Source organism: Globicephala melas, chromosome 17 (genome assembly GCF_963455315.2).
Source record: "Globicephala melas chromosome 17, mGloMel1.2, whole genome shotgun sequence".
In the NCBI taxonomy this organism is placed as follows: domain Eukaryota; kingdom Metazoa; phylum Chordata; class Mammalia; order Artiodactyla; family Delphinidae; genus Globicephala; species Globicephala melas.
This window is the reverse complement of record NC_083330.1, coordinates 2,050,610-2,078,226: the sequence shown is the minus strand read 5'-3', so window position 1 is coordinate 2,078,226 and position 27,617 is coordinate 2,050,610. Positions and strand designations below refer to the sequence as shown.

General features: G+C 41.3%; 1 pseudogene; it reads right to left on the bottom strand.

Moving 5' to 3' along the window:
- Positions 1-6,155: 6,155 nt before the first annotated feature.
- On the bottom strand, positions 6,156-6,520 carry LOC115855070 (signal recognition particle 9 kDa protein-like; annotated as a pseudogene).
- Between the last annotated feature and the right edge of the window lie 21,097 nt (positions 6,521-27,617).

Below are 27,617 nucleotides of genomic sequence, written 5' to 3'. Positions count from 1 at the left end.
TGCGTGCCACCAGGGAAGCCCAACAGTACAGTCTTTTTTTATTGTGAGAAAAGTCCTCTTGACTCATGTAAAGAAGTCGAGTGCGGTGCACGGGGTGAATGCGTGTTGGGGCAGAGATGGGTCCTCAGGTCGTCCCAGCGAGTCACACACTTCTGCGTTCCCGCCCTCAGTGTAGACAGAACTTGGTCCTGCTTCTAACCGATAGAATATGGCAAAGGGGATGGCAAGTCACCCCTGTGATCACGTGATATCACATAGAGCTCCATCTAACCAGAGTGAGAGGACTTCCCCCGCTGGTGTTGAGGAAGCAGACAGCCATGCTGTGGACTGTCAGTGCAGAGGGCCACGTGGTGGGGAACGCCGGTGGCCTCTGGGCCCTACAGGTGGCCCTCAGTCATATACTCGGGGCAGACGCGTTCCGCCCACAACCTGAATGAGCTGGGAAGCGATTCCTTCCCAGTAAGTCTTCAGGCGAGAATGCAGCCCAGCTGACTTCTGGGTTGCAGAGACTCAGAGCAGAGGACCCAGCTAACCGGTGCCTGATTCTGACCCATGAAACTGAGAGACCGTCCACGTGTTAGTTTCCTAGGGCTGCCATGACGACGTCCTACGGGCCGGGTGGCTTAGATAGCAGACAGTCCTTATCTCATTGTCCTGGAGGCCAGAAGTCCGAGATCAAGGTGGTGCAGGGTTGGTGCCGACTGAGGCTGCCCCCTGCTCTCGCCCAGCTCCTGGGGCTGCTGGTACCATTGGCATCTTCAGCTTCTCCTGAATCGCCCCAGTCTCCACCCCTGTGCCTCTGAGGCCAAGGTCCCTCAGTTTATAAGGACACCAGCTGCAGTGGATTAGGAAGCCCTCACCCCAGTGCGACCTCTTCTTAATTACCTCTGCAATGACCCTATTTCCAAATAAGGTTACATCCTGAGGTCCTGGGGTTAGGACTTCAGCATATGAATTTAGGGGGACACAATTCCATCCATGAGGATGCATTTGTATTCTTTTAAGCCGCTTTGTTACACTGCAATAGATAACTAACACAATTGTAAAGTAAAAAGAAAATGAAATGCCAGTAAGAGTGTGAAGAAATATCAATGGTTTCCTGCTGTGAACCCTTCACTTCAAAACAATCATGGAGGAAGTTCAGTATCTCTCACTAGTTCACATGAAACATCATCTAAAGATATGAAATGTTTATATACTTCATTCCTTCATAGGAAGTAGGAATTACATTTTGCTATTAGATCATATATACACAACATAAAGCCACAGCATTAGATAATCTTGTTCTCAAACACCCCCCAAAATTGTCAGTTTTAGTTTTTCTTTAAATTGTTATTTGTAGTTTTTTCCATTCAAACAAATGAGAGGTGCTAAAATGTAAGAAACAAGCGTTGAAGATAAAATCGGAAAGTGTCGTATGTTTTTGTCAATTTTTAAAGTCTGTCATTATTGGTATATTTTTAACATGTGGAATGCAGTGTTGGGACACTGCATAGTTGCAGAGTTTTGATCAATTCATGGAAAAATGTGTGAGCTACTGAAGCCCAGCCTTCCCACCATGAACTTGTATCCCCACGAAGGGATGTCAATCCACTCCAACAATCGGAACATCCAGACGTATTCCTAAAGCAACCCGCTGTTTTCAGAATCTTCTGATTTCGTTAAATTAATCATTAACGTCCATAACCTTTGTCCTGAAATATCTACTTACATGTGTCCATCTCTGGGCCAGACCGGATGTGGACTGAGTTTTGATGTGACTCTTTGGGACATGGTTGAAACTTACACACACACTGAACTAAACTTTCCTTTTTTTCAGCACACACCATCAAGCCCGATTTAATTTGGTTTCTACTGGTTTAATTTTAAACAGCAAATTGCTGCACTTTAAAAAGCTCTGCAAATTTTTCTGTGCTATTTTTCACTATAAAGAAATGTGAATTTTTAAAAAAAATCCTAAAATGCATACACCCAATTGTTTTGGGGAAAAATGTTTTTTAAACTCACTTTGGAATGACCTCACATCTTAAGTTCTAGTTCATTCAACAGCCTTGTTTGAATGGCAGTTGTGGGTTATGAAAAAGAATATATTTATAACTGTGGCATTATGCAAAAGTTACTTATGAACTAAGTCAGTCCGTTATCTTGTTCTCTAAAGTTTATTTCAAAACTAAGAGCCACACTTAAGCTTACTCTGTGCAGGGCATTCTTGCAAAGTGCTTTACTCGCATTAACTCCTTTAATACTCTCGACAACTCCATGAAATAGATTATATTATCCTCCTCATTTACAAATGAGAGGACAGAGTCAAAAAAGTTTAAATGGCTTCTCCAATATAATATATTTTAAATGTGGAAGACAGGATACAAACCCAGATAGTCTGATTCCTGACATCATACTCTTAAACTCAGAAAATAACAAAAAACTGGTGATTTAAAAATAATGATTTGCCCTCTTTGATTTCATTCATTCATTCATTTAAATATTTGTTGAGTGTGTAGGGGAAAATCGTTTTCTTTCTTTTCTTCTAGGTTCCTTGGCTGGCCTGTAAATTAACGTAAGACAGGTTAATAGGAACTAATTTAATTGTGTATGCGTGGGAGCCTCAAAGATACGGGGCTCAAAAAGTGACCAAAGCAGGCAGCTTTTACACTTAGACAAAGAAACAATACATTTATGAAGAACTGGCAAAACAGAGGGGGTTGGGCTTGGGGAGCAAGTTCATAAAGAATTCACAGGGTCTGTTTGTACAGCCTCTGCGCCCTGAGTTCCCTGCCTCTGGTGATAAGGACGCCTTACACCCTCCTGGTACAGGGAGAGCATCTTCACATGAGAGATTTATCTCCTGCTTTCAGGGGAACGAAGGACAGTCACAGTGTCCTTCTTGCACTGGCTGTTTCTCCGGTAGCTTTAATTCAAAATAATATGCCAAAGGGCATATTTGGGGGCGGCCTGCCCCGAACCCCATCAAGTGTGTGCCATGCAGACGCTGTGCGACGTGGTAAGGTTACACTTAGGTAGATCAGAGCCCTCCTCTTCCGTTCTTCTTGGCCCACAGCGGGTGGTGGGACAGGTGTAAGCAGAGAGTGCTGAGGAGGTGTGATGAATTCCCACCTGGCCCAGCCTTGGCAGTTCAGGAAAGGCTCCCTAGAGGAGGTGACCTGACACCCATGGCATTTGTACTCAGCTGAGATCAAATGAAGATGGAGCTGGATCATGGCTGTGAACGGTGCATCTGAGAGAAGTCAGGATGGAAAGGTAAACAGGTGTGTACGGGGAGGACTTTGACCCAGGAAGGACCTAGGGCTCCATCCACAGAGCGAAGGCTGGGGGTCAGCGAGGCTGCGCCAGGGGGCTGGGGGAAGGTACCCAGGCTCACGCACGGCATCCTCTTCCCAAAGATGAGCCTGGCTGCTGTGTCTCCATCCACACCTCCTACTGGTGTCTTGAAACACTCTGTCTGCTGCGTCTCGTGCCCCTCACGTCATACGTAGACCTGATATTTGACAACACTTTTGAGGCAATCTGAATTCAACTGATCTCTTTTTTATCTCCCACTCTAGACCCATTCATTCATTCATCCATTCATTCATCCATTCAGTTAACAGATAACAGTACCATTATTCCCACGTTGCACACACCAGAGATCTAGGCGTTAATCTTGTTATTTCTGTTATCCTCATTCTGTGCTGTGGGGTAGTGGTTAAGAGGTTGGACTTCTGAGTCAGTCTGACTGGATTCAAATCCTGGCTCTTGTACTAAAAAGCTGCAGTACTTTGGAGAAGGTAATGTAACCCCTCTGCGCTTTAGTTTTCTCAGGTTAACAAGAGGGTTAATAATATGCCAACACAAGGTATTGCAAAGTTTCAAATTGAAGTTTCATATTAAGCCTAAGAACAGAGTTGGAACACTTGTGCGGGGGTGTGTGTGTGTATGTATGTATATATACATGCACACATACAGATGTATACATATGTATATAAGATCATATGCATGTATGTAAGACCAAAGCATCTACCAAATTAACATACTGTTTAAATTCAGATGCTGTTTATGTAAAAGCTGAACGGCAATCAATGGTGCTTTGCCTCTTCAGTAATGACTAGGGATAAATGCCAAGGTGAATTAAAGAAGCAGACGTCAGGAATAACACATTTCCGCTGTCACATTAAGTGAGCTGGTCCTATAGAGCTGCTAGCCTGAGTTCCCCGCCACAGAAGGACCCTCAGCGCTCATTCTGTGACAGGACAGCGCCGGGTGCTATGCAGGGTGCTCCCCTGTGTGCCTGTCACCTGACAGAGGCCACTCTTTGCTGTGGCTTTTATGTAAATGACCTTCATATTCTATTGGTGCTTTGAAATAAATTCTCAAGTTCTGTCTTTCTAAAAAATACACGAGAGAAAGTAGATAATGAGAGATGGCCGGCAGCACCTTTTCTCTGTATTTTTTTTCCTTTTTATATGAGGATTAGAAGGGGGGTTATTTGGCTTCACTGGAAATGCTGTGTTTACCCACTGGCCAACTCTTCAAAATCAGGAACCACGCCTCATTCATTTTTGTTTCCCCTGCAGGGCTTAGTCTACTACCTCAACTTAGAAAGTTCTACATAAATATTTATTGACAAAAATTATATACTGTTCAGAAATAGAAAAACTGAGTTTCATTACATGATTGAAACTTAGTTTTTAGCTGTATTCTTTTGGTTTTCACTTCTGTTTCTTTTTTCCCTCACCCAGATCTGCGGATATTTATGGTTTATTGATTGTTGATAAGACAGTAGGTTGAGGTAACAGTGTAAAAGTAGGTACCTGTAGATCCGTTAGTATATATCCATATATATGTATGTCGCTATTTTTCAAATTCTTTTTTTTTCCTAACAAAATATATTTTAATGTAGGAATCAACGTGTGGACATTGTATTTAGGTGGTAAAATTCAGGTTACAAATATAATATAAATATCAAATAACATCATACTTTCAGTTTAATGGAGAACAGCTGTGACAGTCATGCTTAACACGTTGGTTAAGTAACGAGAGAAATGGGTTGAGGTGTCACAGAGGTATGCAAAAATGTAACAGTTCAAAGAATGCTGAGCCCTTCTGAGAAGATGTAGATGGCAGATACGTGGCAAATATTTGTGTAATATGGTGGTTTCAGTCCATTAGTGAGCGTTCTGTTCAGGCATTTAAAGTAACAGCAGATGTTTCTGAGCACCGAAAATTAGATTCAAAGTCTTTGCTCAACAGATTAATGGTACTATGAATCCCTTATATTTAAAAATATAGTTTATGAATCCCCCCCCCCAAAAATGGTTCTGAAGAACCTAGGGGCAGGACAGGAACAAAGACGCAGACGTAGAGAATGGGCTTGAGGACACGGGGAGGGGGAAGGGTAAGCTGGGACGAAGTGAGAGAGTGGCATGGACATATATACACTACCAAATGTAAAACAGATAGTGGGAAGCAGCCGCATGGCACAGGGAGATCAGCTCGGTGCTTTGTGACCACCTAGAGGGGTGGGATAGGGAGGGAGGGAGGGAGATGCAAGAGGGAGGAGATATGGGGATATATATATATATATGTATAGCTGATTCACTTTGTTATAAAGCAGAAACTAACACACCATCGTAAAGCAATTACACTCCAATAAAGATGTTAAAAAAAACAACAAAACAAAACAAAAATATATAGTTTAAATTTGTAAAGTTTAAGGTAAAGCATACTTGTTTTTAGTTATTTTTAGATATAATTGAGACTACACTACTGTATATAGTCAGCTATACTGCTGTGCACAGTCAATTCCAGTTACCGTATTTTATATTTGGTGGTCATCAACAGCACAAAACTTATGCTCCAAAAGAAATATATCAATCCAGCAAAATGGTTACATTTAATTTTCTTTTAAAGACAGATTAACTAAATTTAATGAAGAATTGGCTTTTCTTGATATCTCATTTTCAAATTACTGATGCAAACTTACCAGAGAGTAATTATTTATTTTGCCTAACATCAAACAATCTGCAAAAAGTTTCCAAGATAGAGGCATTCCTTATTCCATTTCCAAAAATAAAGGCTTTCTAAAGGAAAGCATTTACATTCCTAGCTCTCTAAGTAAACACTAAAAAACAAAGTACAAAAAATGATCTGTTGGCTTCTGAATAGCCCACTTAGTTACATAAAGTATTTTCTGTCCCAACACTTTTCTCAAATTCAAAAGATATTTACTTCCTAAGAACAAGACAGTCTTCATTTCAAACCATTCAGTCCGTTTCCATGGCAACACTGCGGGATTCCTTGGCCACCGTGAGTCTCATTAGTTGACTGTGGAATTTCTCAACCTTCTTTACATCTTGAGCTTGGTCAGTTCTATACACCAAACAAACTAAATCATCTGTTACTTTAATACACAGACTCCCATCAGAATGCCTATATTTGAGAACCACACATGCCTTCATAGGGTCTGCGAGGCAGACTTTCTCTGCTGCGCGACTGAACTCTCCCGGGTCTGGTACTGCGGCATCGTGGGCCTGTGGCAGAACAGCAGAGTCAAATTCTTTTGGAAAACATGAAACTCAGCTTATTGTTTGCAAGAAAGGTAATCATGTTTATCAAGTTAAGTTGATTTTTTTTTTTTTTTTTTTTTTTTTTTTGGCCGTGCTGCGCAGAATGAGGGATCTTAGTTCCCTGACCAGGGATTGAACCCGGACCCACGGCAGTGAAAGTACCCAGTCCTAACCACTGGAGTGCCAGGGAATTCCCAAGTTAAGTTGATTTTAATTCATGTATAAGGTGTTGCAAGAAAGGTTTAATTTGCGACCAACATGGAATATTTTTGATGTTAGAAAATTGAGAAACGTCCATCTTACCCCTTTGAAATCTCTCAGGACCTAGATGCTCGCTGATAGTTACTTCTCTGCAAAGTGTCTCCTCTCCATCTACTTGGGAGCTTCTGAAAACAGGAGCAGTGGCTTGTGCCTGGATGTACCCATTTCACTGAGTAAACACTCAACAGATCCCTGAGTAATTAAGTTCCCCAAATGACGCTGCAGTCCCAGCCCCCCAGGTGAGGCAGACAGAAGGCAGACTCTGTAGTAACTTTGTCCTTCGCATCCTGGAGCCTTCCTTTCCATACACTATTCATGAGTTAAAATCCATTTGATTTAATCAATATCATTACTTTTTCTTACCAAGTCTATGCTAAGTTTCACGTTTTCAATAAGAACTTGAAATATAGCGGCGTCCATAATGTCCATCCTTTTCCCCCAATCATCTCCCTAACTAGTATCCACGTCTGTCTTCTCTCCCTCCACCTTGTCTAACACACACATCTGATCAGGCTTCACACGACCCTCGGCTCTCCACGGGTGGAGAGCAGTCTGTGTAGTGGCGAGGGGCTTCAGAAATTTTTAAAATCCTGGTTTGCTTCCCAGCTGTGTCAGTTAATAGCAATATAATATGGACATGCTGACAACTTTCTAAGCTGCAGTGTCTCATCTGAAAACAGGGCTATGTGAAGTGTCTCAGCGCTGGAAGGTGGATCTAGGGACACAGCGGGGTCCCCAGCACTTAGACTACGGCCTGGGGTAGAGCAGACACCATGACATGGTCCCCAAGGTGGATGGAGAGCTTTAGTCCCCTTCATGTAGCTTCCCTGAACCCCCCCTTCCACACCCAGGCAGAGGTCATTGCCTCCTTCTTTGTCCTCCTGGAACAAGTGCTCCATCCCCTGCTTGCCAATCCGTCTTTTCTGGGAGAATGCGAGCCGCCTGCTGGGAGCGCCCCCATATCTGTCTCAGCAGAACTCCTGGCATGTGGCAGCGCCCAGCGCTTCCTTGTTGGGTGGGAGCCCCTCTTGCACATTCGGTCGTGCCTGCATCAGCCGCTCCCCACGTTCCTACGCTCAGTGCTTTTAGTCTTGGTTATAACTTCTTTTTTTTTTTTTTTGCGGTACTTGGGCCTCTCACTGTTGTGGCCTCTCCCGTTGCGGAGCACAGGCTCTGGACGCGCAGGCTCAGCGGCCATGGCTCACGGGCCCAGCCGCTCCCCGGCATGTGGGATCTTCCTGGACCGGGGCACGAACCCGCGTCCCCTGCATCGTTAGACGGACTCTCAACCACTGTGCCACCAGGGAAACCCAAGTCTTGGTTATATCTTTATACGATTATCCAGACTTCTTTGTGCTTAAATCCTCTTTGATGAGACACCACAGATTTACAGGAGAGCGCGCTAAGAAAAGTGTCACATTATTTTACTTAAAATTACCTGTTTTTATTTATATTATACATATCAATACTTGTAAACTGGAACCGATTTTCACCCAGCGCCACTGGAAAAGCTGTGCTTCATGGCGCCTCTAACTCTCAGCGTCTTAAGGCACTGAGTTTATCTAGTGGCTAGGAAGCTGGCCTTGGTAACCTGGGCTCTTTTTCAGTGCTTCCCTTTTCTAAATTCCCTCTCTGATGTCAGCTCTATAACACGTCCCTGATTCACAAATTGTTTTACAAGCTCGTAGGGCGTGGTGTTTCTGGTAAGCCATTCTTTACTGAACAATAGGTGACACGTAGCAGGCAGAGCAAACCAGAGCCATTTTGAAAGTTACAATGGCTTCTTCACAAGGGACACCTTTAACAAAATTTGGACAAAAACTGAAAACGTGAGGCACAGGTAACATGTCAACTAAATCAAATCTATATCAATTTTTGTAAACAATACATCATAATCGTAGATGGATGGAACTTTCATTTCAATTTCCCAAACCATTGTTTCCCTCTGTGTCTTGAGAACGTCAGTTAAGCTCTAAGAAACATATCTTAAACTCAATCCAAGACTTTTATTTCCTTTTATTATCAACAATACTGAGCTATTTTGCATGTGGTACAAGATTAGATTTTTGTTAGTCGTAGTGTCCTTAATTTAGTTCTTGCCATGAATTTATAATAGAGCAAGTGTCTTTCCCACCTGGGTGCTACATAATATGTAATATTTAATTTGTCATCGCTCTTTCACTGTGTGAAGTGAAATGAACAATTCATTAAGATCTGAATGATATGTCGAATATGTATGTAATACTACATGGCATTCCCTTTATTCCACAATAGATACTTCGCTATCATTTTAAATAAACTAGGTGAAGCAGGTGTGACTCTGGATCATCTGCTCACATGGCGTTTAATTTTAATTTCTAATTCCAGTCACATATTTTTCTTTCTGGGATCACACAAAGCAGCAGTCACAATGCCTTGTATGTTCCAAATGCCCAGGGAATGTTTGTTGATCTTCTTTTTATCCTCATGCAACTTCCATTTTCAGCATTTCATTCACTTCTTGTAGAAGCAGGCAACAAGATAACTTGAATGTGGATGAAGGTGGTGGGAATGCAAGGCTTCTGGCAAAAGCGGAATTTGCTCAGGATTTCAGCAGTTTTGCAGCAGAAATTCATAAACTGTTAGAGCTCTCAAAGAGCAGGTTTGCTTTTTCCCTAAGTACCAAGCCTTGTCGCATAGATTGGGATAACTCAACTTTAAAGAAACCTGTCCAATAACTCTCTGGAGATCCAGCACAACACCACAATAATAATCACATATAGGGGATATTTCCTTGTAATAAGGAGTTGAATTAGTTCAAAAATCCCCACATGCAGATGGCTTCACTAAAGAATTCTACTAAATGTTTAAGGAAAAATTAACACTAATTTTCCAGAAATAGCAGAGGAAAGAATGCTTCTCAATTCATTTTTGAAGATAGTATTTACTCTGTTACCAAAACCAGACAAAGACAGCACAAAGAAAGAAAACCACTAACCAATATTCCTCATGAAAATGGATGCAAAAACCCTTAACATAATATTAGCAAAGAGCATATAGCAATATATCAAAAGAATAATATAGCATAATTAAGAGGGTTTAGCCCAGGAGTTCAAGGCTTGTTTAATATTCAGAAATCATCAATGTAATCCACTGTATTAACAGGTTAAATGGTGAACGATAAAATGCTTTCACCCAAATATTGCAAACAAAGTAAGCATGTCCATTTTCACCAGTCTTACTAAACGCAGTGCTGGAAGTTCTTGCCAGTGCAATAAGACAAGGAAAGGAAAAGGTCTATAGACTGAAAAGGAAAACAAAGCTATTTTCAGATGATACACTTACTTCTGTAGAGAATCACAAGGAACCTACCAAACAACTTCTAGACGTAGTAAGCAAGTTCACCAAAGTCACAGGATACAAGATACACAAGATAAGTATACAAAAATGAATTGTATTTCTGTATACTGGCAGTGAACGCATGGAGGATGGGGAAAGGAAATTGTGGTCCAGCATGTTCTGACTCCCCCCAGACATCTTTTTACTCTCAAGATGTGGTAACTTAGCCCAAAACAAAACTTCATCATGTACTATGTCTCAAGTTTATGGCTCACGGAAGATTCTCAGACTGTCTCCCTTCTTTAAAAAGTTTCTTTGCGAGTTCTTTAAAGTTTGAAAATATTTTGTTCCTCAAAGCGCCTTAAGTTTACAGTGGGTATATTGCTGTCGTTTGTTTATTTTCATTTTCTCTACTTTTCCTCTTGAGGACAGAAGTTACCACCTGAATCTCTTTTCCATGTTTTAGAACTAGTTCTATTCTTTTAAATTTTTTGGAATTTACTCAGCTTGACTAATGTTTTTTCATTTCCCCAGTATTTTTAGAAATAAAAGTTGTGTGTTTTATTTATTTATTTTTGTCTTAGTCTTCTAGGCTATAATCACGGATATTTCTAGAGATTTTTGAGATTTTCATTCTTCACACCCTGGATCCACTTGGGCAATGGGTAATTCAGTCTACACCTACTCATGGTAGAATCCTACCCTTCCCGCCTCCATCATAATTTGTCATTTACCCCATCATCCCCTCCATGCTCCCTGCTCACACAGAGCCAGGGAGTGGTCTCTTCAGCTCACTGGTGTCTACCTGGCACATACTGGCTACTTAACATTCCTGTTGGGTGAGGAATAAATTAATGAACGATGAAAGCCACTTCCCAAGCGTAGGCACTGTAACACTCCCTGACCTCAAAGGTAATTTTGTGATGCTGTTCTGCTTCAACCACATGTGGTAAAATACGTGACAGAATCAAACTGGTTTGTGTTTTTTTTTTACATCAAGACTTTTTGCTCCCTCAATGAAGTCCAATTTCGCGGATGTTCAAGGCTCCTTAAAAGGTAGACCTAACCCATCTTTTATAAGTGTTTCGCATCTTTTGTGTTCTATTCACACTGAAATACTCATTGTTTCCCCTCCTTTCTTTTTAAGTTTATTCACACATTTTCCCTGTAGCTGAAATGCTCTAGACCCTCCACCCACAGGCCTGCATGCATAAATCCTCCTGTAGCCAGATGCCACCTTTGTTCAAGGCCTGGCCAAGTACCAATTAAATCATAAATTCTCCCCCGGTTACTGCCTTTCCCACTCCATTTTTCTAAGAATAATTGTTTTTCCTCGAACTCCCATTGTGTGTGTCCTCCTATAGCATGCAACATCTGGGCTTCTATCACATGTATTTTTGTACAGATTCTCTCTCCCTACCAGATTGCAGATACCTTGATAATAGAAACCCAGGATTGTTTATCATTACAATGTCCTCTAGACAGAGCTGACAAACAGTAGGTGTTCAACAACTATTTAAAAATAAATCATCACTTTGATGCTCCTCAAGACATCCAGTCTGGTCAATGGTTTGTCTCAGATGTTTTCTTGGCCACAGTGATTTCTGTTACATGTAAACAGCCTTGGTCAAGTGTTAGAAATTATTTTATAATTTTCAACCGAAAAACAGAGTTTGGAAGAATCTGAAAGGAATGCTCGCTGGAGGATGAGAACATAATGGTGCGTGGGTAGAGTGTGAGACACTAGAAAGGTCGTTTGAGAGTATGGGCTCTAGCCTTGGTGACTCATGTTCTAGGAAGCTGGGGCTGCCATCACGCACACCACAGGCTGGGCTGCTTAAACAACAGAAATGTACTTTCTCGTAGTTCTGGAGGCTGGAAGCCCAGGGTCAAGGTGTTGATAGGGTTGAGTTTTTCCGAGGTGTGTCCTTGCCTTGCAGACGACTGTCTTCTCTCTGTATCTTCACATGGTCTTTCTGCTGTGGGTGTCTGTGTCCTAATCTCCGCTTCTTGTAAGGACACCAGTCCTGTTGGATTAGGCGCCATCTCTGTGACCACATTTTAACTTAATTACGTCTTTAAGGCCCTTATCTCCAAATACGGTCTCATTGCGAGGTGCCGGGGGTTGAGGCTTCAACACATGGGCTTTTGGAGGCCACACGTCAGCCTGTAACAACGCAGCTGCCACTTCACCCATCACAGGACGCTTGGACTTGGCCTCTTCTTTTGTAAAACTATTCTTTTCATCATTTCTAAAATCTGTCTCAACTAAACATTTTTAACTTCTCCATGGATTATTACGTAAGAGTAGCCATCATTTATGCACCTTATGAGATGGGGAGCTTTGGCACCATCTCCCCCAGAGCCAGCCAAGCGCTTCTGTCACTAATGGCTCTGCTGACGGCCTTCCTCCCTCACCTGAGCCCAGGGGCATTGCCCTGCCAGTTTCTCTGCTTTCCGTCCCAGCTCTCACAAGGCTGGCCCTCACGTTTCCATGTAGTGATCACTGGAATTTCCCCCATGGTCTGGAGACTAACTTAAATATCTAAATTAATTTATACGACTGGTAAGGTCCTGATTTTCTCTGTTGCCCACTCGCAGCCTTAGCTGCCACCAGCACCCCACTGTGCCTTACCCTCCACTGCAGCTTGCGTCACGGAAATGCTCACCTGCTCTCAGGAAATGCTCACCTGCTCTCCGGAAATGCTCACCTGCTCTCCGCCCCGTGGTTTGGCCCAGACTCGTTTGCATTTGTCTGAAGTGCCTTTTCCCTGCTTGTTCTCCTGAAAGGCTTAGTCTTAGTTCCACTTTCGGCTCAAATGCTTTGTCCCCTGTGAGCCCCCCGTGCCCCGAGGCAGCACTCGGAGTGGCCAGCCTTCTGTCCCTCCCAGGCATCCGTAGACCCTCATTATCCAGCCGGCTTACAGCTGTGCTTTACTGGTCTGTCTCCTACCAGATTTCAGCTCCTTGAGACCCTGCAGTGTTTGCTTTATCTATGAAACTTAATAAATGCTGGTTAAAAGAATGTTGCTTGTGCTAACCTGGGTACAAAAAATAAACGAATTCGTATTTGTGCTCACTGAGAAGATTTTTCCAAAGATGTCATTTTATTCATTTGATTTTTAATTTACTTTATAAATTCACTGTTTCAGATATTAGATCCATATTCAGTATTTTGCCACACACAGGCAGCTGTTTCTTAGCTTAGACACTGGACGAGTCAGATTCATGACGTCTGGGGTAAAAACGCAGAGACATTGTGTTGGCTTTGAAGTGTCTCTTGCCTTCTGGGTGTGTGCCTACGAAACAGCATTTCATCAGACCGTGGTGTTTATCGGCTCTGTTGCCGCTCTTTCAATTTCCGTTTTCCTTTCCGTCTCCTCTTTGGATAAGCAAGCTCGAGGCATGACGTGGGCGGCAGGATGTGCAGGTGATGGGGGATTCAGAGGGAGGAAGGAGACTGCGCTTCCTGGGTCTGCGAGGGGTGTGCCAGCACCAGTGGAGAAATACCCGAAAAACTCAAAAAGAGAAGAGAAGAGAAAATACGGTCAGGATAGTGGTGTGAGACTTTGAGGTTTGTGATTTTCCATATAAATATGGCTACTCTCTCTGCGTACTTGACCGATGCTACGTGCTTTTCACATTCTCACCAACAAATGAGAGGTCTCTGTCTGGGAAGCTTACGGAACGTAGTCCAAGGTCACACACGTAAACTGAGGCAGGGCTGGGGCTGGAACTCATCTCCTGGTTCTCTGGGCAGGCTCACTGCAAACGCTGCCTGAAAGCCCTGGGTAAACTACCCAATCCTACGTGAATAGAGAAGGTGTTGTCAGGGTATCACCCACCTGATGATGTCTTTTGTATAAAGACAAAAGCTCTGTGTTAACTTAGTGGCTTTTTACGTCTACCCCTGCCCATGGATCCCACACCCCACGCCATGCGGTTTGGGAGGTGACAGGTTATAGGCCAGCGCTTCTAGCCACGGTCTTCACGCTGCAGATGTGTAGAGATGAAGAATTCACAGGAACTGATGTAAGAGTGAACTCATCCCGTGGGTAACTTTCATTGGATTGAGACAGTCAGCCTATCAGATTATGTATTATAAACAACTTTTTAAAAGTAATTTCACTGGAATTTGCCCCATGGGGGTAATTTTTGGATGTTGCCTTTCAGAGTGGCCAGGTCACCCGTGGGGGCGGATTTGTCCCCCGGCTCCATGTCTCAGCCCTGAATTGGTGAAGGGAACCCGCCGTCTGGTTTGCAGAGACCCTGGGATGGCTGCTGATTTCCCAGAGGAACGCTGACAGTGTCACCCGCCCGGGAACCCTGGGCGGGGATTTCTCAGGACAACGTAGCCAGACACTCATGGCTTCTCACTTTAACCTGTAGTCACACATTTGACATGGAAACCGCTGACTTAAGAGAAGGTAGTTCATTTCAGCCTTCAACACACTGAAGATCTTTTCTCTTTTCCTTTTCTAACACTCCTCGAAATAATGCACAATTAAAGGCTCTAACGTGCATAGGGACTCCTCTAGCTTAAGAAATATTTCTTGTTGTAACCTACCAGCTTCCTATACCATAAGTGCAAATAAAAAGAATACCACGTCATATTTTTTAGAACTCTGAGTGTTGCAAAAAACCTCTCATTGCAAAATCCAGAGAGATTTTATCATTTCCAGTGCATGACACGGTTCTGATCATAACAGATCTGGGGCCCCCTCTCTGACGGGGCGGTGCACACCAAGAAGACGAAAGCACTCTGAGGCTCGGTCTTGCCCTGATTTCCTTTGATCAAGAAAAGCCAATTTTTAACTGGGCGGTATGATGGTGGGAAAAGGGAGAGAAGAGCTCCTTTCCTTTCCTGCAGGGGTGCTGTCATCTCTGTCCTGGTCCCCTGTGCACAAATGGTCTCGGGTACGAGGAACCACGCTCCTGCAGCTGGAGGGCGTAGACACTGTGGTTTGGGACTGAAAACAGCATGTATCCGACAGTCAGTCTAACACGCATGTCAGGCAAGGAACAGTGTCTGAGAAGATGTGTCTCAATGCGACTTGCTTATCTCCTAGACTGAACATTACAGGGCAGAGGGAGGGCCGACTGTTTGGTGCTGTGGTAAGGATCTTTTGTTTTTAGTTTGTGAGATGATGTTAACACAGACTTACTGGACGGTCATTTCTGCAAATGCCCCTTGACCAACGTCAGGTGTAATCCATTTTTATTTTCAAATGAAATATAATCCATCAGTAAGTTACGTTTGTGATTAGCTCACCCAGAAATCCCGCCTTCCACTTTGGGAGGGACGCGCACCAGAGCAGCTGACTGTCCTCAACACGGATTGGCTTGATGGAGTTTGTGAAAAACAATGTAAAACCTACTTGTTCCTCATGAATATACAAAATGCGTGATGATGTACTATGTATAAATAGTGCTAAGATCTGTAGTTTAAATATAACTCCATAGGCTGTATTTTTATCTCTTGTGTCAGATAATTTGCTGACTTTTGTTTGAAGCATCAGAAATGAACTGATGCTTGAATCTGCATTTCAAACATAAACTAAGAGAGAGAAAATATATAATTTCTCCCAAATTTATGAAGCTCATTTTCTGTCCTATTAATATACTGTGTAAAACAAATGAAGAGAATTTCTTTAAACTAATTATTAGTGAAAATGGTTCAACTCTAAGACTCAGCACATGTATATAAAACAATGCATATATAAATACATATATATTATCTAAATAACAAATACTGTATACATTTATATATAATACGTATAATATATGTAAAGAAAAGTTAAAATGTCTTCCCTTATACCTTGTACCTAAGTATTGTTGTACATTTAGAATTTGTACATGTGAGAAAGATCCAATGAAAACACTTTTAAATTGTATTTTTATCTTTGGAAGGGAAATATACTATCTAATTATTTAGTCTTCATTTATCGAGCCATCCATCATTCATATTTTTGTCAACGAAGTCTTGAGACTACTCTTAATTCCATGTACATGAACATATCCTAAACTATGAGGAATAAATGCAGATGAGTTAAGGAAGAAGCTCTGATTCAACACTTAAATTGCCTTGTGTATTTCCATCTCTATAGATCACATTATTTAATGCAAAGCAATTGTTGACTAAAAGTACATACACGGCATGCGCAGGCTGAGAGGGCCTAGAATGAGGATGTTTGCTCTTCGACTTACTGAGAATTACTAGTGAATTTTGAATGGGTGCTGAGAGGACCTAGAATGAGGATGTTTGCTCTTCGACTTACTGAGAATTACTAGTGAATTTTGAATGGGTGCTGAGAGGACCTAGAATGAGGATGTTTGCTCTTCGACTTACTGAGAATTACTAGTGAATTTTGAATGGGTGGAGATTCCAACTGTTCAGATTTTAAAGGAAAATATACCGTGTCAGACACCCAGCTGAGTAAAGGCTCCATAGGCCGATCTAAGTTTCCCCACATGAAGTAGTTACACTACTCTGGGGGCACAGGAACTAAGTTTAGTTAGAAGAAAACTTGGATTTTTGGAGACTTAGAAGCCTCTAAAAAGTAGAAAGAATCAAGCAGTCTGTTTAGGGAGAAGCTTGCAAAGCACACAAGATAATTTAATGGCAGGACGAGGCAGGACGTGCTTGAGATGGGAAACAAATGCATAGATGCTGTTTGCTCCCCGCCCTGCCACCAAAAAAAAAAAGGAAGGAAGAAAGGAAAACAACTGATAAGGGCAAAACACCTAAACTAGGTGTATGAGTAACCATGACAGCAACAGTTCGGAAACAGGCGGGACCCACACAGAATATTGGGTCTGGAGAACGTTCCCGTTGGGTTGAAGACCCTATGAAGAAGTGGAATCCAGTCCCATGGCCGTTGGGCTGTAGACACCCCAGGCCAAGACGTCAATGAAAACCTTTGGCCTTGCCAACAAAGATATCACAAACCATGCGACGAAACAGCTCATCACAGAACAGGGTCACCGCCAACTCTAGGATGTGAGCTGATAGAAACTTCTGAAGGAGAATGAATGACTCCAACTTTAGAGCTTTAAAGAAATAAGAGAAGAAATAGGGCTGTAGTAAAGTAGGATCCAGCAAATTTAAGAGTCAGGTTTGGAAAGAAACAAATATGTCTAAAAATGCAAGTACAACAATCCAAATAAATACAGTTAGCTTAACCAGAAGATTTAGACAATGTTTAAGAGAATTTTTAACTGTAATATAGATGTAAGGGAATTGTGCAGAATGCGGCATAGTATGACAGAGTTAGAAAATGTTAAACAGGTTTTACAAGGTAACAATAATAACTAATTTTGGACTACTCTTAAATGGGATAAAACTAAAGAATTAAAGAATATGACATAACAATGTGAGAGGCATTGAGAGCTGAAGAATTCTAAAGTTCTTATATTTTCTGCAAAGTGTATAGTGGTATTGATTAACAATATATTCTAAATTGAGCATGCATTCAGAAATTTAAGTGTAATGACTGGAATAATAGAAATGTATGATTTTCATTCAGGAAAGCATGATCAATTCCAAAGAAGGCAGGAAAGGAGAAATAAAGAACTCTATGACAACTGCCCTTGAAAAATAATACAAGGCGAATATGGTCATTTAGTAGTGAAGAAAAAACAATTCATCAGGAATATACAGCAATCCTGCACCTGTATACACATAAAACATCTTAATGTTCACATTAAAAGCCGCCAGCTTCACAGGGTGCAGTTTACAAATCTATAATTCTTCCTTCTTCAGATTTGCATTCACTTCTCTCAGAAACTGGCATATATCAAGCAGACAGAAGTTAGTCAAGACTTGAGCAATCCTGGTGGGGAGAGGGCTACACTTAAGTACAGTTTTCTAGTTGCTAACTGTCTCAGAATCACCTGTTTGTGGAGGTATTACTGCTATTGTGAATGAACAAGGAACTTGAAATGGTATCTTTAAAAATCAGAGGAGAGAATGATGGCCAAGCTGTGAGTGCCTGTTTCATACCTTGTATATATAGTCATGGCCTAATGTCGTGGAACCAGTAGGTTAAAAGTCTTAGAAAAATAGCCAATGCTGCTTCTTAGGGTCTCCCAGCCTCAAGTTGTCTCAAATGTTAAACAACACCGAAAGCAGCACTTTCAGGTGTCTATACTGGTCTTACGGGTATAGATGCAAAAATCCTCAAGCAGATTCTAGCAAATAGAATCCAGTAACATATATAAAATATCATATATCACAGGCAAGTGGGATTTATCCCAAGAATGCACGTTTGGTCTAACATCTGAAAATCACTTAATGTAATACACTATATAAATAGGATAAAAGACCAAAAAATACAATTACCTCAACATATGCAGAAATAGCATTTGGCAAAATCCAACACCATTTCAGGATAAAAAACCTTCAACAGATGAGGGCTAGGAGAAAACTTTCTCAGCTGATAAAGGGCATCTGTGAAAAGCCCAGAACTAACATCATACGTAATGGGGAAAGACTGAATGCTTTCCCCTGAAGATTGGGAAAGGCTGTCCACTCATCATTTCTATTCATTTATGTTCTGGGATTTCTAGCCAGAGCCGTAAGTCAAGAAAATAAATACATAAAAGGCATTAGCTTGGAAAGGAAGTCAAACTGTCGCTATTTGAAGAAGATGTGGTCTTGTATGTAGAAAACCTTAAGGAATCCACTAACAACTACTAGAAATAATAAAGAAATTCATCAAGGTTGCAGGAATACTAGATCACTGTATAAAAGTCAGTAGTATTTCTATAGTCTAGCAAGAAGCAGAGTGAAAACGAAGGAAGGAAACGATTCTATTGTTTAGCATCAAAAAAGAATAAAATACTGAGGAATGCATTTAAACAAAGGAACTTAAGTTTGTTGTTGTTTTTTTTTAAGTTCTGGAAACAATGGTATGTTGTTTAAAAAAATTAAAGAAGGCCAAAATAAATGGAAAGACATGCCATATTTATGAGGTGAAGAATGAATATTATTAAGATGGCCATACTTGCCAATTTGATCTCCAGATGTATGGAGGCCATCTCAGGTGAGAAAACCACAGTGAGCAGAGAAGAGCATCACGAATGTGTCCCAAGCACAGTGAACAGACCACTTCGGCAAGAATAGTCACATGGCTCGAGGAACCTCGGGAGACCAAGAAGGTCTCAGTTTTGAGGGACCTTGAATGCCAGTCTTAGAAGCTGGAATTCAGTTCTGTAGGACATGAGAGTCCTACATAGACTTTTGAGAAAGTAGGTGAAATCATCCAGTGCTTAAGGAATGTAAGTCTGGAGAACACATGCATGTTGGATTAGAGAATGAAGGATTGGAGGCAATTAAGTATAAAGTTTAGTTTGAAAGCCATAGTACCAGTGAATTTAGTTGTTCCAGGCTCTGCTGTCCAATATGGTGGTCCCTAGCCACATATGGATATAGACATTTTAATTAGGTAAATGATGCTAAAGTTTCCCTTCCTCAGTTGCATTAGTCACATTTCCGGTGCTTGCCAGCCAACTGTGGCAAGTGGCTCTTACATCATACAGCCCAGATAAAGGACAGTCTGTCACAAGAGAGTTCTATCAAACAGAACTACTAAGACACTACTAAGACCTTTGATCCTGTGGACCCAAGTTTTACACCTGGGGTGTATTACATAAAGACAGGGTGGGTGAGACCCAGAAAACAGAGGGCCATGGGTCCACAATCAGCCCAATGCACTCTTTTACAAGTGGTCCAATGACAAACAAACGGTGATAACTGGATTTCTGGCATGAGATGGTAACTTAAACTAGAGCCGTAAAGAAGCAATGAAAAATCACATGTAATCGCAAGAGATATTTGAAAAGAAAATAGTAGAAACTAGTCCTTTATAAATCAGATCGATGGCAGAATTATTTGCTCTTTAAATTAGAAATATCTTGGTTTGTGGGCAGCATTTAGCCTTGATTATAAAGCCTTAAAAATAAGGACTGTGGCTGTGGTGGCTGCTGGCACTGGTGTAAGGACAGGGCCACCCTCTCTGGCCCCCTCACGTCTGCGGCCTCTGGGTCTTAGTAAGACTGTGCTGATACCAGGAGATATCTATGCTCAAAGCTTTCTGTCCCTTTTAATAGAGAATCAGGACCCGGACAGAATCCCCTGCTCCCAGCAGATTTCTGACTACCTTGGCTGGCACCGTGTCACCTGACCACCCACCTGCAAAGGAGCCTTGGGACATGCTGGTCAGCCTTCTTGGTTTCTGTGGTGGGAGGGTGCCCAGGAGAAAGAAGCTGGGGGTGAGAGCCGGTCAGAGGACCTTCAGTGTCTGTCACGGCCACATCAGTTTCTTCCATGGATCAGAATTATTATAAAATCGGTGAAGAAATCATTCAAGAGATTGGATTCTTACCATACGACCCAGCAATCGCACTGCTGGACATATACCCCGAGAAAACCATAATTCAAAAAGAGTCATGTACCACAATGTTCATTGCACCTCTGTTTACAACAGCCAGGACATGGAAGCAACCTAAGTGTCCATCAACAGATGAATGGATAAAGAAGATGTGGCACATATATACAATTACTTAGCCATGAAAAGAAACAAAATTGAGTTATTTGTAGTGAGGTGGTTGGACCTAGAGTCTGTCATACAGAGTGAAGTAAGTCAGAAAGAGAAAAACAAATACCGTATGCTAACACATATATATGGAATCTAAAAAAAAAAAAAGGTTCTGAAGAACCTAGGGGCAAGACGGGAATAAAGACGCAGACGTAGAGAATGGACCTGAGGACATGGGGAGGGGGAAGGGTAAGCTGGGATGAAGTGAGAGAGTGGCATGGACACGTGTACACCACCAAATGTGAGACAGATAGCTAGTGGGAAGCAGCCGCATAGCACAGGGAGATCAGCTCGGTTCTTTGTGACCACCTAGAGGGGTGGGATAGGGAGGGTGGGAGGAAGACGCAAGAGGTAAGAGATATGGGGATATATGTATACGTATAACTGATTCATTTTGTTATACAGCAGAAACTAACACAACAATGTAAAGCAACTATACTCCAATAAAGATGTTAAAACAAAAAAAAGAGATTGGGTTCTACTGTATATTTCCAGCCAAGAATCAATAAGGTGTACAAGTCAGACCAATTATTCTGGCTTTTGAGTGTCCATTATATTGAGAAGATGTTTTCTGACAGATCTATGTGTATTTCATCTCTTTATTATAGACATAACGGTACATTTCAGCTGCCTTGGTTGATTTTTTTTTCCTCAAGAATGTCAAATGAGAAGATATTGATAGGCAGTAGCTGGAATTGAATGCCAAAAAAGGAGCAATTGATTTTTATATAAAAGTAGATTAGTGCTATTGAGCTGGACTTTGTTTGATGCATTATTCATGTCTGGACGTTATTTATGCTTCTGTATCCTGCAAAAGTGAGTGGGAAAACCACTGAAAATAATTACTTGGTACAAACACATAATGTATGGTAGGCTTGAATCTGCTCTGATAATACATCACAACACTTAGTGGTTGAGCAGGCCAAAGGAAATGCAAAAGGAGAGTTAGAAAAAGTTAGAAGACTAAATATAATCTTATTTTTTTCCCATAAATTTATTTATTTATTTTGGGCTGCATTGGGTCTTCCTTCTACTCACAGGCTACTCTTCATTGCGGTGTGCAGGCTTCTCATCGCGGTGGCTTCTCTTGCTGCGGAGCATGGGCTCTAGGTGCACAGGCTCAGTAGTTGTGGCATGCAGGCTCAGTAGTTGTGGCTCATGGGCTCTAGGTGCTCAGGCTCAGTAGTTGTGGCGTGCAGGCTCAGTAGTTGTGGCTCATGGGCTCTAGGCGCGCGGGCTTCAGTAGTTGTGGCTCACGGGCTTAGTTGCTCCGCAGCATGTGAGATCTTCCTGGACCAGGGCTCTAACCCGTGTCCCCTGCATTGGCAGGAGGATTCTCAACCACTGCATCACCAGGGAAGCTCTGTTTTTTTTTTTAATCTTGTTGTTTTATATGTGTGTGTGTGTGTGTGTGTGTGTGTGTATTTTGTACTTGTTAATCACTTGCTCCCAGTTCACTTTGGAAATATGTAACTCTCTTTTTTATTGAAAGTATCCAGACTCTCTGAAGGACAGTAATAAAAACATCTCTCAATGAGAGTAATGCTGCAGCCTTTAGTCTTTGCAAGCTCTGTAAACCTCACTGAAAGCATAGAAGCCGTATGTATGCTTCTTCTTAATCACTTGGCTCATCGCTTTAACCTTTACTGCACAGTCTCATCAAATAGGAACTTCAGTATCTGGCCTCTGCAGCACGTGTACCATTAAGATTTTGAACAGCACTTTCAATTTTGCTTCTTATGCATATTATTTGAGAGGTCAGATGTTATTTTTCATTTCCTAAAACATACAAGAAATACCTACTGTTTGTGCCTTGAGCCAATAAGTAATTTTTAGCATTTCTGAAATCCAATATACTCCAGCACGTCCTTAGAAATTTGCAATTAAATGGAATTGAATTTGGTATATGTTTTTCTTGGGCACTATAGAAACCATAACTCACCAAGATGGTGTTTGCGGAACCAAAATTGTTGGTATCTGTGCTCATCACACTATGCACGTCTGCGTGAAAAATACTTTTTAAAATAATGCCTTACTTGTTTGAATGATAATTTATTGAATGACTCATCATATTAAAAAATTAATACAGAAATGATTAAACATACTTACTAATTAATTGTGATTTATCGCACATGACTTACATTGAATCATTTACTGTAAAAAGAAACTTCAAATGGTAAGAGGTAAGGGAAGCCATCTTACTTTCATAAGGTTCTTCTTTGAAAGTCTATTTTGATGAAAATTCTTTCACTTTTAAATTACATTTAGTTTTATATAGTTGAGGGAATACCATTGTTTTTTGTTTCTGTTTCATGAGACACTAAGAATAAGTTATCAGGGTACAGAGTGTATTCTTCATGGAATTTAGCAGCTAATTAGTCAAGAAGCAAGAGGTAGTATCTACTTAAATAAGTTAATAAATCTGCACAAATATTTAAAAAACGCTTTTTTTGGAGTATTTGCTTTACAGTGTTGTGTTAGTTTCTACTTACAGCAAAGTGAATCAGCTATGCCTATATTGCGTTGGCCAAAAAGTTTGTTCGGGTTTTTCCATAACAACTTACAGAAAAACCCGAACGAACTTTTTGGCCAACCCAATACGTATATCCCCTCTCTTATGGATTTCCTTCCCATTTAGGTCACCAGAGAGCATTGAGTAGGGTTCCCTGTGCTCTACAGTAGGTGCACAAATATTGTATCTTAAAATATGTATGATCAAGGAAGAACAAGTTTCTATCTATGAGTTCCAAAGTCAGTGTTTCTAGGACCATTTGGAGCAAAGGTCTGTAAACTGTTTCTATAATAAGCCAGGTAGTTAATAGTTCAGGCTTTGTAGATCATGTGGTCTTTGTCACAACTTCTCAGCTGTGTCCCCATGAGACAGTCAAGAAGACCCCCACACTGTGTAAACACCTGGGCGTGGTGTGTTTCCTTAAAACTTTATTCACAAAAAAGCTGTTCTCTGAATCTCCCAGTACTGATCTATCTTCGTCTTCTCTTTTCTTTTACCATAAAACATCTCAAGAGAGATTATTTTTACTGCCACTATTTTAGTTTTTTTCTTAAGCTCATTATCATCTGGGTTTGACCATCACTACTTGGAGGATAGATAATTTTTCAGCCCGTTCCACACTCTTCCAGTGTTCCAGTTATTGGGACTTTCTTCAGAGTCTCGCAAGGGTCACAATTCCTTCCTCTTGGACTTACCCCCATCTTGTTCTCAGAGTTTTCTGATGCTGGGTCCTCTTCCTCCACTTTCCTCTCAAATGTGGGAGTTGTCCTAGGTTCAGCTTCACATCCTTCTCCCCTTACTTGTCACTTGCTCCTTGGGTAACTTTATTCAGTGTTACATCCTTACCGACAGCCACACTGGTCTCTCCTCAATGTTCATCTGGACTTAGAAGTATTAAATGAACAAATCCACTACTTCTCCTGTTGTTATGGCTACAGCTGCCATTTCCACCAGGCTTTGCCTATCCTGCTGTGACAGTGTCTGACTGTCTTTAACATTCACCTCCCAGGGAGGTGAGAACCAATCGTGCACCTGGTTTACAAAAGGGGTCTTTTACTTAAGAGAGCTTACTTTTACTTAAGAGACTTAGACAAGTGTATAGCTAAAATGTGGTACAGCCAATGCTTCAAGTCAGCTAATTCTAGGGATCATGTTTATAGATTATTGATAAGTGGTTCAAATATCTCATTTAATATTCATCTCCATTTGTAAAAACTTTCTAAGAAGAAATCCCATCTCAGTTGGTGAAATTCATAACTGAGAAGGGAATAATTTAATGTTTTAAATTTAGTTCTCAGTAGTATGTGAATTACCGCAATCTCTGGGAAGATTACAAATTATCCTAGATTATGAATTAGCCTAAAATGTGTGTATGCGTATGTATGGAAGGAGAGCCAGAAATCCTGATTATGCTAGAATATTTAATGAAGAATTCTGGGTTATTTGGAAGAAAAGGACAAAAACTCTTTGGGCCAGTAGACAAGAGAGAAAAATGCCATATATACATGTTGGAAAACTGTTATAAAATTGGATGAAATAAACTTTCAAATAAACTTCAGTCACCCAGAGGGATATGAGGAAAGAGATGATGAAGCTACTGAAATAATGATTCTACCAAAATAATGAATCCAGTACATTTACTAAAAAGAAGTTTGTTTGTATAATGGCAGTGGAGATATGTTTTCACCGATTCCTTCTCAATCCCATATTTGTCTCTGCTTAGTTCAAACAGGACAGTTTTTGAGAGAGTGGAGGTCAAACCAACATACGCACTCATTTTGTGGAATCACCCAAACAATCTTGGTGTCATTTAGCAACGTCATCTCACATCCTGGGTAACAGGGTCACGGATGTGGAATCAGCAAGGCCGTTAATGAAATCCACTCGTTGTTGGAATAGATATTAAGAGACAGAGGTAATGACAAATTGTGCAGCTCCGTTGACACACACATTTACTGAATATCCTTTTCAAAATAAAGAGCAGAAAACTAACAGACTTGCAAGTTCGAGAGCACAAGACGTGAAAAATCACAGACAGTTTCAGTAGTGGCTCCGAGTTTCACAGGCAGCACAAGTTAGACGGTGTTTCAGATTCTGGCCTTGCTTCCTCCACCCAGATGGGCTGCAGGACCACCCCAGGCTGCCCGGAGGCCCAGCCCCACGCCGTCCACATCTAAGGACCCGAGTCACCTCCATGTCCAGGTTCAGGTGCAAGGGTCCGCGGTGGGCGTGAGCGCTGCACAGCACTGCGGGGCTGGGGACACAACCTGAATTCACCCCAACAAGGAAGACGTGACTGACGGGGCATGGGGTGCAGGGGGCCAGGCAGATGCATCACCCTCCTTCGTGGCTGCCCTGTGGTCCGGCTGCAGCCTCTCCTGAGAAACACGCTGCATCCCTCGGTGCGCATCCTGAGTGCCAGCCAGCCTGCATCTCTGTCTCACCTCCCGTCTTTATCCCCGTCACGATCGTGAGCTTACACCTTCCACATAAACTGTCCTCAGGCTCTAGGTCCTTGAGGACCTGACCCCGGGGGTTGGGTGGGCTATGGATCTGTGGCCCCCAATTGGTTCCGTAAGCCAGTAGCCCAAGGCAAAGTTCTCTTGTGGAATTAGTTCTTACGTCTGGTTAAGCATTTCTGTCCATTTAAGGATGGGGAGCGTGTGGTTCTCTGCATATATTTGGTTCAGGGGAGGAGGTAAGGGCTGCATCCCCTGCGGTGTACCTTCAAAAGCAGGTACCTTTTCCAACCATTGCAAATACCGAATTTCTGATCTTGTTTTCCTTCCATTTCTGCTTGTAATTTGGCTAATTCTTATCTGGAATCATCTCAGGTTCCTCTAATTATTTCCTCTCACGGACATAATCTGTTGCATTTGGAGCATTTTATTCCTTATGGAGATTAAATAGACTATAAAAAACAGCATATACTTGGTAGACAGATCTGAATTTAAATTCTAACTTCTTCTCTTGTCAAAGCCTCATTTTTATTTTTAAATGTCGGTGGTGCATTATACATCTTACGTGATGAAGTTGAGTTAATAATGCCTGTTGTGAGTATCCAGTAAATGAGAGGCATTTAGCAAACATAACAGTGATTATTGTTGTGAGGTCTGAAACCATATAACAGGTCATATGGTTTTCAGTAAATAAGTACCTTGAAGAAGTAGGGTAAGAAAGACTTGATATGTGTAATCAATACATTTAATTACCAATATATATTTTAAGTCTCTATCACTTATTCAATCTCTATCCAATGGATATGAAATGCTTGTATGAAGTAAAAACAAGGTGTGCATTAAAGGAAGAAGATCAAAGGTCAGTGATAAAAAGGCTAAAAGTTGTAAAGTAAGGGGTCTTAGAAGGGAGAACCATGTTGATTAGGAGGTGATAGACAAGATGCAGAGGAATAAGGAGAACATTATTTATAATTCAGTGAAAGAGAGGCGCCGTGAAAACAGAAAAAAATAACCAATTCTTGCAACAGACTTTGCTTTAAACATGTTTATATTTTTCACTTAAAGACTTCTAAGTAGTTAAATTGGGCAGAACTTAATTCTGAAGCCCCCTATTAGTCCTTATTCTGGGAGACCTTTGGTTTATGGCTTCTATGGGCTGTTGAAAGTTTTTCTAATGTCACTGCTGCCCTGGCAGGGCTGACGTTTCCTCTGCTCCTGGTAGAGATGTTCTTTGCCTTTCCTTCAGTTTCATTACAGAGCTTTCACTCTGGCGTGCTTTGTGCTTATTTGACAGCAAAGATAAAATGTGTCATATGAATGCCAGAAGTGAACAGTTCTCCGCAAGTTACCATAAAGGCTCATCGATGGCCATTATAATGGCTTTAATACAAAGTAGAAAGAAAAGGAAGAGAGATTTTAAACACGTATCAGATGAAATTCCTCCAGTTCTACCTCTTAAGGTAAAAGTTGAATAAACATTAATTAGATACTATACTTTCAAAAGACCAATTAAAATCCACCCTGGACAGCTATGTTTTTCTCACCTTGATTGCATTCACATACTCAGGTGAGATGCACAGGTGGCTCTTAATATGGACATCACTGCTCCTAATATGGACATCAGTTCTAACAAGTCTATTACCTTGTAATCATTTCTCCACACGTGTCACCTGCAAGAGACTATCTTCTTTGTGTTAATAAACAATCCCTTTTATCTTTATCTACCTTCAGTCTAACCTACTACCCACTTCCTTAGTAGGCATCTCGCAAATATTGATACTTGCTGACTGAGTTATAAACTGACTTAATTTAAAAGTATATAGCATTGTAGCTTTAAAGTATAAAACATATTCATCTGCAGTTTACTAAATAAGGCCATTGAAGGTGGGTTTTCTTCTGTAAGAGG